The sequence below is a fragment of the Mesoplodon bidens genome, assembly GCF_964165515.1.
Source record: "Mesoplodon bidens genome assembly, chromosome: 1".
Taxonomy (NCBI): Eukaryota; Metazoa; Chordata; class Mammalia; order Artiodactyla; family Ziphiidae; genus Mesoplodon; species Mesoplodon bidens.
The window spans coordinates 26,385,472-26,402,397 of NC_138176.1; the positions used below are offsets into that span (position 1 = coordinate 26,385,472).

Below are 16,926 nucleotides of genomic sequence, written 5' to 3' on the forward strand. Positions count from 1 at the left end.
TGCCACTCAGAGAGGCCAAGTCTCCTGCCCCAGTTGCCTAGCAAGCCTTGGCAGGCTGGAACTGGAACCCTCCGCTCTTGACTCCCACCCAGTGCACTTTCTCCAAAGGTGTGGGTCTGCATGGTGGGGGGGTGTATGGAATGAGCCCCCTAGGGAGTTTCAGGGGGAGGCAGGGTAGCCACTGGTCTGGACACCTTCTAGGCTTGAGGAGGTCCCCTGGGATAAGGCCATCCTGCACGTCCCTGCTTTCTTCCCTCTACATCTCACTGCGGGTGTTGCAGGCTCCACCACGTTAGTGTCACACATGCCCCAGCCAGCAACCACACACCTGATGAGCTGCTGGGAAAGCCAGAGGCCTCCTCCCCAAGCCCAGCCCATGAACACCAGCGGGGCAGCTCCCCCGGGACGCCTAGACACTCACAGCGGGGCCAGGCCTGGCCAAGGCACCTCCCAGACCAGTCTGTCCCTCATGGTCTCCCTGCCTTTCTGACCTCAGGGCTGTAGGTTCCCAAGCACCTTCCCTGGCCCTGGGGATGCAGGCTAGTGCCATAGCAAGAGTGCTGCTGATGACAGCAGTGACAATAATAGCTCACGTGTGGGGGCACTTAGTCTGTGCCAGGCTCTGTGCCAAGCACTTTATACCCATTATCTCACTGAATCCTCTCACCCATCCTATCAGGCAGGTTCTATCACTGTCCTCATTTTGCAGATGAGGACACTGATTTGAATCCAGATCTGACTAGCTATGTACCGTTTATTATTATTCACATTATCCAAAATGTTGTGCAGGCACCACTGTGAGTTCAGGAAGAGGCTTTTGGGTGGTATATGGGCAAATACTTTATCTCTTAATAGTGATGTATTGTTTCAGTGTGTGTCGGTGTTGGGGGTTGAAGTCTTATGTTTCCCCCAAATGCATATGTTGAAGCTCTAATCCCCAGTACCTCACAATGTGACCTTATTTGGAAATAGGGTTGTTGTAGATGTAATTAGTTAAGATGAGGTCATACTGGAGGGCCCCTAATCCAGTGACCGATATCCTTATAAAAAGGAGAAATCTGGATACAGACATGCACACAGGGAGAACACCATGTGAAGATGAAACCAGGGATAGGGTGATGCTTCCACAAGCCAAGGAACACTGAAGATTGCCAGCAAATCACAGAAGCTAGGAGAGAGGCACAGAACAGATTCTTCCTCACAGACCTCAGAAGGAACCAACCCTGCCAACACCTTGTTCTCAGACTTCTGGACTCCAGAACTGTGAGACAGTATATTTCCACTGTGTAAGCCATTCAGTTTGTGGTCTTTTGTTATGGCAACCCTAGCAAATTAACACAGTTAGAATATGTGTATATATAATGTGTGTATACACATACACCAATACATTTATGATTTCATAGATATTATTGCTTTGGTTGTGGCTTTTGATAGGCTGAATAATGCTCCTCCACAGAGGTATCCACATTCTAATTCCTGGAACCTGAGATTGTTACTTTATGTGGTGAAAGGGGCTTTTTAGATTTGATTAAGGATCTTAAAAAGGGGAGATTATCCTGGATTATCCAGGTAAGCCTAATGTGATCACTAGGATCCCTTATAAGAAGGAGGCAGGAGAGTCAGAGAAGCAATGAGAGAGCCAATGGAAGCAGAGATTAATGTGCTTTGAAGATGGAGGAGGGGGCCACGAGCCAAGGAGTATGGGTGGCCTCTGGAAGCTGAAAATGGCAAGGAAACCAAGTCTCCCCCAGAGCTTCAGGAAGGAAATGGCTCTGCTGACACCTGGAATTTTAGTCTCTTATGACTCGTTTTGGACTTCTGACCTCCAGCACCCTAAGAAAATTAATTTGTGTTGTTTTAAGGCACTGAGCTGTAGTAATTTGTTATAACAGTAATAGGAAACTAATAATCAACAAAAATAAGTATTTAAGTTTTTCCAGAAAGGGACTCAAAGAAAAGTAATAGATAAATCATAGTAGTGATATTGATACCATGTAGGTAAGGGGGCTTGTACATATATTTGGGGGACCCTGTCTGTACTGCCCTGCCTTCAAGGGGGAATTGCATCATTTTGGGAAGCCCTGTGTGACCTGAGCTTCACTCTTGCCTGTCACTCCCTTGCTCTGTGTTGTTGAGCACGTTACCTAACTTCTCTGTGTACCTGCCTCCTCGTCTATAAAACACAGGGCAAATCATACCTACCTTGTGGGCAGCTCATAGTAATTGCTCAGTTTTTGCCTCAGTCATTGCTCAATATTCTAATCCTCTTTGATTCTCTTAATAGCCCTGAGAGGCAGGCAGGGGAGGATCAATTCATTGATCTTTTTTGAGTGCCCAGCCCCTGCTAGTCACTTGTCTCTGCGTGGTTGGTCATGGTGGGTGCAGAGGCCGGGGCACTTGTGAGTGTGTGACCCATCCCACCCTCGGGTCTCCTTCATCATGAGATCTCGGCTCTGAGAGGGCAGGAAAGCTCCTAGCACAGGGATTGTGGAGTCAGACTCAGAGTCGAGGAACCCTTGCTCGAGAGTATGTGCCCTGATTGCATTTGTGCACAAGATGCCAGGCTGGCGCTTCCTGGAGAGGTGCCCTTGGGATAAGCAAGGCCAGACTGAGGTGCATGGGCTCCCTGGGGAGGATAATAATTTGACGTTCCCTTCAAACCAGTGGTCTCTAAGTATGTGTTCAGAATGTCTTCAGCATCTGTGGCAGGGTGTCAGGGGAGAGTGGAGAAGGACCCTGGTGGTACCCAAAGCCTCCTCTGTTGCCCTGAGTTGTTCATCTCAGACCCTCAGCAAAGCAAAGCACCCACCCATCACCGGACCCAGCACTTAGACAGCAGTTTAGAGAGTAAGGGTTATTACTCCAGCAGGCATCTGGGGCATCTCACCTGCCATCCCCCACCCCAGAGACTCCATCCACACACAGGGCCATCCTTGAGATGAGCTCTGGAATTGACTCTTTCTCCATGTCATCACATTTACAGTGATGCTTTAGGATGCCCTAACTCCCCCTGTGGAGCAGCACATCAGGCCTCTGCCCTTCTCCTGCTCTGGTGCCAACTGTGTGGTCATCCCCAAATCACTGGAATAAATGATCAGGGGCCTCCACCCTGGATCCCACCACTTTCTCCAACACATGGCAGCATTTCATGGAATTCATAAACAAGTCAGTTCACTCCAATCTGTTTCATCTAGCAGGCCTAACACTCCTGCTGCCGAGCCTTTGTATTCACCATTCCACCCTTTACTCAAGGCCCACATGTAACGTGACCTCCTCTGAGAAGTCTGCTTTGCTTACACCAGCCACACCAACCTTGTCCTTTCCTGAACCCCCATCACATGCTTTTTATGCCTCTCAGCAGACTGACACTCAATCTAACACTACTAGGTAAACCCCTTGTGCCCATTGGCTCTCCCAGCTCCCAGTCACGTCGTGGACCATGACTTACACTCTCCCTGAATCCCACTCATTCAGTGCATGGAACATCATAGTAATGGCTTGACTGGGAAGGGATTGAAAGTAGTGAAAGCTTGCATGTTTGCCAGAAAATGGTCAAGCAAGACTTTTTTGGCTTGTTAAGGACTTAGGAACCTGGGATGGGCTCCCTCACAAAGCTAGAATATATACCAGCACCATGAGTCAGCTTCAGTATGGCGTGCGCCCATGCCCCAGCCACCAAATGCATCCAAGGCAGGAAGCTCCTTGCCAGTATGGACAGGTCCTCTCTACCCTCTGTCTCTCTCCTCAGCTGCTGCTTCAGGGACACTTGGGGTGCCTAGTCTATTCCCTGAAGCTTCTAGTGGTTTTGGCAAGAGAGCCTGTATCCCTCCTGTCCACCCACCCTCAACCTCGCCTCATCCTGGGAACTCTCTGAGCAGCTGCCGTGCTGCCTAATGGCTGCGCTGCCCTATTCCATGTACAGAACACATCCACTGCAGCATCTTCTCTGGGTCCTCCTATCTTTTCTGTGAGTTGCATCATCGTCCCCCATTGCGCAGACGAGAAGAAGTGCCTTGCAAAGGGTCACTGGTCAGCCAGTGCAGTCTGGAGCCCAGGAGAGAATTGTAGTGACTCCTCTCTAATCCATGTCCCTGCTCTGCAGGTTCTCCATACTGTAGAGCCCTAATATCTTATTCTCTCTTTTTTTATTGTGCTAAAAAATGCATAACATCAAACTTACCATTTTGTATTGTGGTAAAATGTACGTAACATAAAATTTACTATTTTAACCTTTTTTAACTGTACAGTTCATTGGCATCAAGTACATTCACACTGATGTGCAACCATCACCACCACACTTGTCCACAACTTTTTCATCTTATTTTCTCCTTTAAAGCCTAGTGTCTTATACCTTCTAGGGGTTAATTCCTTTTTAATAAAGGTGTCAGAACCCTTCAAGGGCCAAAGGTGTGCGTCTCTTGAGGGTTCCCTGTTTTTGAAAAATTTTTGAAGTCTAGTTGATTTACAATGCTGTGTTAGTTTCAAGTGTATAGCAAAGTGATTCAGTTATATAGATATATATAGATATGTATGTATGTATCAATCTATATATATCCTTTTTCAGATTCTTTTCCATTATAGGTTATTACAAGATATTGAAGATAGTTCCCTGTGCTATACAACAGGTCCTTGTTGTTTATCTATTTTATATATAGTAGTGTGCATCTGCTAATCCCAAACTCCTAATTTATCCCTCCCCCGCCCCCACTTTCCCCTTTGGTAACCATAAGTTTGTTTTCTATGTCTGTGAGTCTGTTTCTGTTTTGTAAATAAGTTCATTTGTATCATATTTAGATTCCACATATAAGTGGTATCATATGATATTTGTCTTTCTCTGACTTACTTTAGTTAGTATGATAATCTCTAGGTCCATCCATGTTGCTGCAAATGACATTATTTCATTCTTCTTTATGGCTGAGTAATATTCCATCATACATACATACATATATATATATATATATATATATATATATATATACATATACACACACACATACACATACATACCACACCTTCTTTATCCATTCATCTGTTGATGGACATTTAGGTTGCTTCCATGTCTCGGCTATTGTAAACAGCGCTACAATGAACATTGGGGTGCATGTATCCTTTTGAATTAGAGTTTTCGTCTTTTCCGGCTATATACCCAGAATGGAATTGCTGGATCTTATGGTAACTCTATTTTTTTTTTCTTTTAAGGAACCTCCATGGTACCTGCACCAATTTACATTTCCACCAACAGTGTAGGAGGGTTCCCTTTTCTCCACAATTGAGGTTTCTCTTTGATTCTGTACATAACTTGCTATTGGTTGTGAATACTGACTTTTTTCCTTCTGTCTTTATGCCTTTCATTTCTTTCTCTTGTGTTAATACCTTGGGAAGGATCATTAATACAATAATGGATGGAAGTAGTGACAGTGGACAGCGTCCTTGTTTTGTTTCAGTGTTTCTTCACTGAGGTTTGCTATGGCTAAACATTTTCAGATTAAGAAAGTTTACTCCTATTTCTTGTTTGCTAAAATTTTTAAAAAATCATAAATAGGTGTTGACTTTTATCAAATACTTCATCTGCCTATGTGAGAATGATCATATAGTTTTTATCCTTTATTTGATAATGTGCTAAATTACATTAATAGATTGTCTAGTGATGCACCATTCTTACACCTTGAATGAAATTTAATAGAAATGTAACCCTAATGGTATAATTTCTTTCATTCATTTTATTCATTCAGACTGTGGTAGTCAAGAGACCAGGGTCTGGAGCCAGATTACCTGGGTTCGAATCCCAGTTCTACACCTTGACTGTGTGGGCAAGTTATTTGATCTCTCTGTATGTTGGTTTCTTTCTCTGGAAAATAGGGTATTAATAGTACCTACTTCAAAGAGTTGATATGAGAATTAATTGAGATAAGCCAGTGCCTAATACAAACCAACTTCTCAGTAAATGTTATTTTCACCATCAAACATTTATTGAGCACCTGTTTTATACCAGGACCTGTGCTAGGTGCTGGGAACTCATAGTTAGGGTAACCACATGACCCCATTAACCAGTATGGTCCTGGAAGTCCTGTTTTGTACCTTTTATCCTGATGGAATTATTACCAGCACTCCCTTTCACTCTCAGTAGTTTCCCAATTTGGATGATAAATTATTTGATCACCAACTGATAGATGAAGAGATCTATATAATGTGGATGTGGAGGAGCTGGCTGGACTTGATTCATAGCTGAGGTTCACTAATGTGAAGCAGAATTGTGGTTGGGGTCAAGGTAGAGGATCTTCAGGGCCCCAGAGGCATCATAAGCCTTTCCCCTGTCTTCTTGTTTGCATTTTTTTCCAACAGGAAATCTGCTGTCATCATTGTCTTTGTTCCTCTGAATGTAAAAACGTCTTTTTCCTATGGCTGCTTTTAAGATTTTTTTCTTTCTTACTGATTTTGAGTAACCTGCTTATGATGTGCCTTGGTATAGATTTCTTTATGTTTCTTGTTTTTGGAGTTGAATTTTGGGGGTCTGTGAGTCCACAGGAAAATCACAAATGGAATTAAAAAAAATTTTTTTGAGCATTGAACATAGTGAAAATGCAACATATGAAAATTTGCGGGTCACTGCTAAAGCACTGTTTAGAGAGAAAAGTATATCATTACATGCCTAAATTTTAAAAGAAGGTTTAAAATCAATAATCTAAATTTTCACTTTAAGGAAAAACCCCCTAAGCCTAAACTAAGTAGAAGGAAAGAAATTATGAGAACAGAAACAATAACGTAAAAGCAGAAAACAGTAAAGAAAACTGACAGAACCAAACGTTGGCTGTTTGAAAAGATTGATAAAATTGATAAACTCCTACTAAGGATAACCAAAGAGAGAAGGAGAGAAAACACAAATTACCCATATCAGGAGAAAGAGGAGCTAATTACTTCAGGTAAAATAATAATAAGGGAGCGTTAGTAACAATTTTCTGTCAACAAATTCAAGAAGACAACATGGACAAATTGTTTGAAAAACTCAACTTTCCAAAGCTTACTCAAGGAGAGAAAGAAAAATGTTAAGTGCCTTTACACCTATTAAAGAAATTGAATTCATAATCAAATACCCTCCTGCAAGGAAAGCTCCAAACCCACATAGTTTCGCTGGTGAATTCTATCCAACATTCAAGGATGAAATAATACCATTCTTACACACAGGAGGAAGGAATAGTTTCCAACTCACTGCATGAAATCAGTATAATCCTGATATCAAAACCTGATGAGGACATTATAAGAAAGGAAAATATCAGGATACCATGAACATGGATGCAAAATTTTTCATAAAAATATTAGCAAATCAAGTCTAGCAGTATATAAAAAGGATAATACACCAGAACCAAGTAGGATTTATTTCAAAACTTCAACTTGGTTCAACATTTCTAAACTAATCAGTGTATTTCACCACATTAACAGAATATAGGAGAAAAAATGAATCAATAGATTCAGTAAAAGCATTTGACAAGATTCAGCACTGTTTATAATAATAATTTTTTTTAATCCTCAGTAAACTAGAAATCAAAGGAAACTTTCTCATCTTGAGCATCTACATAAAACCTACCACTGTCATCATAGTTCATGGTGAAAGTCTGAATACTTTGCTCTTAAGATTGGAGTAAAGCAAGAATGTTCTCTGTTACCTCTTTTCTTCAACATTGTATTGGACATTCTAGCTAGTGAAATAAGGAAGGAAAAGTCATACTTATTGGAAAAAGGAAGATGTATAATGACCTTTTTTTTCTGACATTATTGTCTATGTAGAAAATACTAAGAAATCTGCAAAAGACAAAAATACCTACTAGGATTAATAAGTAATTTTAACAAAGTTGCAGGGTACAAATTCAACATACAAAAACCAATTGTATTTCTGTATACTAGCAGTAAACAATTGGAAAATGAAGATTTAAAACACCATTAATAATAGCTTCAAAACACATAAAACACGAATGAATTCAATGAAAGATGTGTAAGACCTCTATATTGAAAACTATAATGCATTGCTGAGTGAATTAAAAGAAGGTCTAACTAAACAGAAAGATTTACCATGTTCATGGATTGAAGGTCTCAATATTGCTAAGGTAGCTTCTCTCCCTAAATTGATCTATCGAGTCAATGCAACCTCAATTAAAAAAAAATCCCAGGAGGCTTTTAATGTAGAAATTAACCACTTCATTCTAAACCGGCTCTGAAAGTGCAAGGGATCTAGAATGACCAAAACAGTTTTGAAAAAGAAGAAAAATTTTTATTTTAAGACGTAACTAAAAACCTACAGTAATCAAGAAAGGATGGTGTTTGTGTCAGGATATATCTATCTATCAGTGGAACAACACAGAGGGTCCAGAAATAGTAAATCCACACATACATAGTTAATTTATTTTTGACAAAGGAGTTAATGTAATTCAATAGGAAAAGAATAGTCTTTTCAACAAGTTGTTCTGGAATGATAGGATATCTACACCCAAAAAAATTTTGAATGGAAGTTTGATTTTTTTTTTTTTGCCGTACGCGGGCCTCTCACTGTTGTGGCCTCTCCCAGTGCGGAGCACAGGCTCCGGACGCACAGGCTCAGCGGCCATGGCTCCCGATCCCAGCCGCTCCGCGGCATGTGGGATCCTCTGGCACCGGGGCACGAACCCGAGTCCCCTGCATCGGCAAGCGGACTCTCAACCACTGCGCCACCAGGGAAGCCCTGGAAGTTTGATATTAAATTTCATTTGAACAGAGAATTCTGCTGAACCCCTCCCCCAAAAAAGATCTGCTATTAAGTGTTTTAGAGCTTCTGTCCAGTCACTCCCAAATCTATCATTTTTATATCTTCATGGGAAAGTTCAGAGTTGTGTCACCATTCTGAGAATCACTAGGCCCCAAAGGTATGAGGACCCCTGACTGAGGTGGGCAACTAGCACATGGGCTGGGTACATGCGCAAGTTTGAGAGGCCCATGGAACATAAAAAATAACTTCAGTAGGGACTAGGGCACATGATGGTGAATCCTCTCACACGATCGTGACTATGTTCTTAGCTGTACTTTAATTAATTAATTTATTTGTTTATTTATTTATTTTGGGCTGCATCAGGTTGTCATTGCTGTGCGTGGGCTTTTCTCTAGTTGTGGCGAGCGGGGGCTACTCTTCGTTGTGGTGCGCTGACTTCTCATTGTGGTGGCTTCTCTTGTTGCGGAGCACGGGCTCTAGGCGCGCGGGCTTCAGTATTGTGGCATGTGTGCTCAGTATTTGTGGCTCGCAGGCTCTAGATCGCAGGCTCAGTAGTTGTGGCGTACAGGCTTAGTTGCTCCGTGGCATGTGGGATCTTCCTGGACCAGGGCTTGAACCCGTGTCCCCTGCATTGGCAGGCGGATTCTTAACACTGCACCACCAGGGCTTCCCTGGTGCAGCCACTTTGGAAGACAGTTCGGCAGTTTTTTTACAAAACTAAACATACTCTAACCATACAATTCAGCAATCATCCTCCTTGGTGTTTAACCAAATGAGTTGAAAACTGTGTCCACACGAAAACCTGCACATGGATGTTTACAATAGCATTATTCATAATTGCCAAAACTTGGATGCAACCAAGATGTCCTTCAGTAGGTGAATAGATAAATAAGCTGTAGCACATCTACATAATGGAATATTATTCAGTGCTAAAAAGAAGTGAGCTATCAGGCCATGAAAAGACATGGAGGAAACTTAAATACATATTGTGCATTTTAAAAATTGAAGAATCTATTTTGAAAAGGCTACATACTGTATGATTCCAACTATATGATATTCTAGTAAAGGCAAAACTATGGAGATAGTAAAGTATCAGTGGTTGCTCAGGTTAGTGGGAAGAGGACGAATAGGTGGAACACAGACGTTTTTTAGGGCAGTGATGTGATACTGTCATGGTGGACACATGTGATACATTTGGCCAAACCCCTAGAACGTACAATACCAAACATGAACCTTAATGTAAACTATGGACTTTGGGTGATAGTTATCTGTCAGTGTAGCTTCATCAATTGCAGTAAATGTGCTGCTCTGGTTTGAGATTTTGATGGGGGGAGACCAGGAATGTGTGGGGTCAGGGAGTATATGAGAACTCTCTGTACTCTCTGCTCAATTTTGCTGTGAACCTAAAACTTCTCTTTAAAAAGTCTATTAAAGGGCTTCCCTGGTGGCGCAGTGGTTGAGAGTCCACCTGCCGATGCAGGGGACACAGGTTCGTGCCCTGGTCTGGGAGGATCCCACATGCTGCGGAGCGGCTAGGCCCGTGAGCCATGGCCGCTGAGCCTGCGCGTCCGGAGCCTGTGCTCCGCAACGGGAAAGGCCACAACAGTGAGAGGCCCGCGTACCGCAAAAAAAAAAAAAAAAAAGTCTATTAAAGAAAAGAAAACAACTTATACAAAGCTACAGTAATCAAGATGGCACCCTACAGACCTAGGATAGACATATAGATCAAAGGAGTAGAATTGAGAGTCCAGGAAGAAACCCGTACATTTATCCTGAACTGGTTTTCTGCAAGGGCACCAAGACCATTCAAAGGGAAGGGTGCCTCCTCTTGTGGGCAATGAGATGAATATGTACAAAAAATTTTCAAAAAACTATGTGAAATACTGAAATAGGGATACCAACCAGGAGTGCTGTTGGAATTCCAAGAGAGGTGGTGTGACCTTAGGCTGGGACAGTCAAAGGCTTCCCAGAGTAGGTGTCGCCTGATAAGGCCATCAAAGAAGAAAGGGAATGGGGAAGTACATCTCAGACCAGAAAGGATGAGAACTTTAGGAAAAGTCACACGTATCGTTATTGTCCCTCTCTGTTTCCGGGATTCTCCCTGCTGTGTCCCCGCATCTAACACAGGGCCTGGTGAGCCCTAAGTCAGTAGGATGGACAAACCCATTCTGAGGTTTCCCGTGATCTCTCAGAGTTCTCAGGGAGATGGAGTGACTTTGCCTCTTTGTAAGGGGAACCTCTAGATCAGGGAACCCACCAGCCTCTTGTAGTAACTAATGTTCCCTTTGTTCCTGAGCTGGAAATGGTCACAAGTATTAGGGCCCCAAAACTGGAGTTGCTGGGAACTCCACCCTCTTGGAAGGGCGAGGAGTTGGCCTCTTGGGTTACAGATGTGCCCCAGCTGGGCCCGGGGTCCACCCTTCTCTCTCCCCAGTGTTTATTGCTGCTCAGCCCTGCCCACGAAGAGCTGCCGAATCAGCTTTCTCTGGCTGGGGCCAGCTCGTGAAGCCGAGCTGGCCTGTATCTCTCGCACTATCCACCCCTTAGATAAACAGCCTGGCGTCCTCCACACGCTGCAGAGTTCTGATGTGCTTGCCAAGGGCTCCCTTAGCCAAATGCCTCTCACTCTAAGAAGGACCCTGGCAACGGGCCCTGCTTTTCCTCCAGCCCGACTCAGGCCCTTGCTGGAGTGACAGGAGAATCCACTTCCTGCCCGAAAATGTAGCTGCAGCAGAATTCTCTGCGGGGCGGAGCTTCCTTCCTCACTGCCCACACACCCAGGCTTCCTCCTCAGGGAAGGTTCTGGGCAGCCTCTTCATCAGACAGCTTCCCTCAGCCTTTCATGTGACTTTTCTCTATCAGACCCAGTCCTGCAAATTAGGCGCCACCAGGTTACAGAACCCACTTCGCGGCCTGCCTGGCCCCCCAGGTGGGGTGACATTTGGACTGTGTATCACACGTGGCCGCATATTTATCCTACCGCCCACCACTCTGCCATACTGCACACGGGCCACTTCGCTGAATGGGGCAGATTTGCAAGCCCCCCGACTGGTTTGCTCTGGAGTCTGAGCCAGGGGATTGGCTTTTTTTGAAATGTCACCTGTGGGCAGAGAAAATGTCACCAACATCTGGTTAGCAGTGCATCGTCTTCCTGTGGCCAGTGGGCCCTGGAGATAACAGGGAGGACAGATGCCTCCCTCTTATCTCGTGGGGGGATCAGGTGACAGGTGTGCTGAGATCAGCACCTGAGGCTCAAGGTGGAGGGTGGCAGGTCAGCTGCACACTCACGGCTCTGGAGAGAGCCCGTTGACGCAGTACTTTTAGCAGATGGGCTTGTCGTGGCCTCAGGGGACCCAGACTAAGGCAGAGGTGGGGGAAGATGAATATCTGTTACAGAAGGAGGAGGTGGGAGAGAGCCCAGCTGCAAAGCATCCTCAAAAGGCCTTTTGAGGAAAAACTCAAATCCGCAGGGCTATCAGATGACCCTTGCCTTCCAGGAGGCACGTGAACCCACGGAGAGGTTCAGACTGCTCTTGGCAGGGAAGGTACAGGGAACGTGACCGTCACTCTGCCAAGACAGAGCTAGCTTCACCTCCTACAGGAAGTCTTCCCTGACCTCTCCCTTCAGGTCCCACAGAATCCTTTTCATATAGCCTCACCATTCCCCGCCACTCCAAAACTTGCTTGTCAGTCTCTAGCACCAAAACAAAGCTTCACAGACTTCTGGGTAGGGCCCAGGAAACTGTATTTTTAACAAACACCTCCCCTCCCCCAAGGTGTCAGGTTTGGGCAGACTTAAAACTACATTTTGAGAACGATCTTGCTCTAGAGCAGCCCGTCCAATAGAAGTATAATATGAACCATATATATAATTTAAATTCTTCTAGTAGCTACATAAGAACATAAAACAGGTGAAATTATTTTTAAAGTATTTTCACTTAACCTGATATGTCCAAAATATTATCATTCCAACATGCAATCAATACAAAAATTGTTAATGAGATATTTCACTTTTTTGGTTTGTACTAAGTCTTCAACACCTGGTGCGTATTTTAAACTTACAGCACATCTCTGTTTGGACAGGCCGCATTTCAAGTGCTTAATAGCCACATGTGGGTAGTGACTGCCATATGAGACAGCTCTAGGGCTTTGCTACTGTGGTCCATAGACCAGCAGTTTAAATTATTTCTAGCCCCTAACAGAGGGCTGGCATCTAGAAGGCACATAGCAAATGTTTTGGGAGGAAAGGAAGGAATGCATGAATCTTACGTGCCCCTGTCCACTTCTCTGGGCACCACCATCCCTATGCACTGTTAGTGAGAATCTCAGAATCTTATGTCTGAAAAGGAATTCAGGATTCAGAGAACAAATGTATGTCAGAGCTGATAAGAAACTTAAAGTTTCTTTATTTTTTATAACTTTTTTAAAAAGGCTTACCATTTATATATATATATATATATATATATATATATATTTTTTTTTTTTTTTTTTTTTTTTTTTTTGGCTGAGTCGGGTCTTAGTTGCAGCACACAGGGTCTTCGCTGAGGCATGCGGAATCTGTCATTGCAGCACACGGGCTCTTCATTGCGGCACACGGGCTTCTCTTTAGTTGTGGCAGATGAGTTCTTCTCTCTCTAGCTGTGGCGCACGAGCTCCATGGCTCATGGACTCTGTAGTTTGCAGCACGCGGGCTCTCTCGTTGTGGCAGGCGAGTTCAGTAGTTGTGGCATGCGGGCTTATTTGCCCCACAGCATGTGGGATCTTAGTTCCCCGACCAGGGATCAAACCCACGTTCCCTACATTGCAAGGTGGATTCTTTACCACTGGACCACCAGGGAAGCCCCAGAAACTTAAAGTTTCTGTAGCCTAACTCCTGCCAGCCCCAAAGAGATAGGGCAATTTGGGTAAGTCCCTCAGCTTGCCGGGCACAGCAAGCCACTTTCTTTCAGGAGAAAAGGAATCTGATAAGGGCAAATCACTCTACACAGGGCATGAGCTGGGCCTGCCTTTCTCCTCATCATCTCTGTGTTCTTCCTCAGAAATCCTATGAAGCTGCTGCTCCAAGGCCTTGGGCCTGTCCTTCAACGTATTAGTTATATCCATGTATTTATCTTCAGTCTTCTTCCAGAAAAGATTTAAGGCACCTATAAATTTGCAAAGGTTTCAATGAGATGAAACAAAAAATAGAAAAAATGTTAAGAAAGGTTCATAGGTACATGGAAAAGGTGTTCACTCTGATATTACATGTAGTAGTGAATATCCAACAGTAGAGAGTAGGTAAATCAACCATGACCCATTCAAACCTTGAAGCATTCTGCCTCACAATTAAGAATGCTGGTATGGATCAGTGGCTGTTCATTGACCACAGAAGGAACTAAATCTTTGGGGGATGACATACAAGGCTCCCCACAATTCATCCCAACCCACCTTTGTAGCTTGGTCTTCCACAAGTCCCCCCAACTCTCCACACTGAAGTTCTTATGTTTCCTAAGCAGGAGAACGTCTCACATATTTGTGATTTTATATAAGCTGTTCTTGAGCTTCAGATGCTTTCTTCATCCAGTCTCCTGGTGAATTCATATCCATTCCTTAAAATCGCCTTCAAGTGTCACCTCCTCTGTGAAGTCTGCCCAGATATTCTCAGGCAGAGTTGGACATTCACCTTGCCCAGAACTCCCTGCTAGTTTGGCATCTATCATAGGTCGTTAGTATTACTTGTTCATGACTCTGCCTCCTGCCTCAGTTCGTGACTACCCCAGGGGCAATGGCTCTGCCTAATTCATCTTTCATTCCCTTTGGGATGAGATGTGGGACAGGAAGCAAATGTTCCTTGAATGAATGGATAATGAATTAATGAACAGACCCCTCTTGTGGCACCTATCGCTTTCTACCTTGTATTGTCTTTGTTTGGATACCTCATCTCTGTTCCTGGATTGACAAATCTTCCAGAACAAGAACAATGCGATCCATTTTTGCATCCTCTACCACAGCCTGCCCTAATGCCTACTGTTTGAATAAATGAGCAAAACTCTAGTTTAAAAAAATAAACAAACAAAGAAACAGTGCCGATATGGAAGTAGTCACTGACGTGGGACAATGTCATTACACACCATAATGAGAGTACTTGATGAGCTTATTTTATCTACATGCAGGTAAGAACATCTGGAAAGGATATATATCCCAAATATTAATGCTTCTTTTTCAGGGGGAAGGATTATGAGTGATTCTTGCTCTCCTTTTGACCACCTACTGCTTCTGTAATTTCTAGTTTTTCCCCTCAATGAACATGAATTACTTATGTAATATAGAAATAAAATTTACAAAATAGAATATGGATGAGGAAAATGGAGAGAGGAGAAAATAAGAGTTTTACTCCATGTAGAATTTATCTGAAAATCTGTTGATTTAAAAAAATCCTGGGCTTCCCTGGTGGCACAGTGGGGGCTTCCCTGGTGGCGCAGTGGTTGAGAGTCCACCTGCCGATGCAGGGGACACGGGTTCGTGCCCGGGTCCGGGAAGATCCCACATGCCGCGGAGCGGCTGGGCCCGTGAGCCATGGTCGCTGAGCCTGCGCGTCTGGAGCCTGTGCTCCGCAACGGGAGAGGCCACAACAGTGAGAGGCCCGCGTACCGCAAAAAAAAAAATCCTAAGTACAGGTTTATAGTGTTATGGCCCATTGTCCATATTTACGCATAGCAGGCAATTATTAAAGGTTGGAGAGGTGGACTTATAACACTGGGGTTTGAAAACTCATGAGCCAGCTTTTGTTAAATCTTAGACTGTGTTCAGGGAAGTGAAAGTTAATAACAGTGCAGTCACTGTCTTGTTTTGAATGGAATCTGACAATGACCCACCCTTCACGTGTGGGCTGTAAATAGCTTGTGTATGTTGGATCTTGATTGTGCAAGAGAGGATCCTAAAATCATGCTGTAGAGCTGGGTGAGTGGGTGGGTAGATGGGAATATGCACACGCGTGCACACGTACATACACTACACGTGTCAAATCTAGCGTAGGACCACATTTCACCACCTCCAAGGCAGCACTTTGGTCCAAGCCAATACATAGGCTCCTGACTGGTCTCCCTGCTTCCTCGCTGTGGCCCAGTCACTTCCCTGTAGCTCGAGCCATCCTCTCCATGATCCGGGCCCCACCTGGATCTCAGTGCCTATACCTCGGCCCCTGCTCACTCGACTCCACTGGCCCTTCCCATGCCTGGAACACTCTCCCCCTCCACTGTGGCTCGCTTCCTCACCTCCTGCCGGTCTCTGCCGAATTGCCATTGATTTGTGAGGCCTTCCACACCACTCTGTATAAAATAACTGTTCCTTCCTGTTCTGCGCCACCACCTTATCCTACTTCATTTTTCTTCATAGCATGTATGCCCCCAGCACAGTACATATTTGTTTACTGTGTGTCTCCCCCCAACTAGAATGTAAACTCCCTGAGGGCAGGGACTTCGTCTCTTCTCTTTTTTTTTTTTTTTTTTTTTGCGGTAGGCGGGCCTCTCACTGTTGTGGCCTCTCCCCTTGCAGAGCACAGGCTCCGGATGCGCAGGCTCAGCAGCCATGGCTCACGGGCCTAGCCGCTCTGCGGCATGTGGGATCCTCCCAGACCGGGGCACGAACCCGTGTCCCCTGCATCGGCAGGCGGACTCCCAACCACTGCGCCACCAGGGAAGCCCCCGTCTCTTCTCTTTACTGCTATTTTCTTAGTGCTCTAAGTAGACGCTCAATAAGTATTAATTAATATTCAGAAGAAGGAATGGACTGCAGATGTCCTGTGACGGATCTTCCTCATTTTACTGATGAGGCGCCTGAAGCCCAACTGAGAAAGCTTGTAGCCCGGCCCAGGGACACACAGCTGGGTCAGCGGGGCTAGATCCCACTCTCCATTCTGCTCCACCTCCTGCCCGCCCACTCCTTGGAAGCGAGGCTAGCCACACACACGCACAGGGGCTGTGGCTTCGTCCATCCTGTCTCCTGTGTGTTTTTCCAGTTTATACAGAGTTTCAGCCCAGAATAGCAGAAGAAAAAACAGCTGTTCTTCCAGAACCCTGGAAACTCTTCCAATGGGTCTGTCCCTGGAAAAACAGCAGCAGTCTCAGGGTGGGAAGGTAGGAAACGGAGGAGGGGGTCTTCCAGCAGTGGGGGCAGTGGGCTGGATTTGGTTTTGCAATTAAAATAACATCTGG

At 44.5% G+C, this 16,926-nt stretch overlaps 1 protein-coding gene across 2 annotated transcripts in view; it reads left to right on the forward strand.

Moving 5' to 3' along the window:
- Positions 1-16,926, forward strand: part of SH3PXD2A (SH3 and PX domains 2A) — a 246,985-nt gene that overhangs the window by 73,695 nt on the left and 156,364 nt on the right. The window lies entirely within an intron of this gene.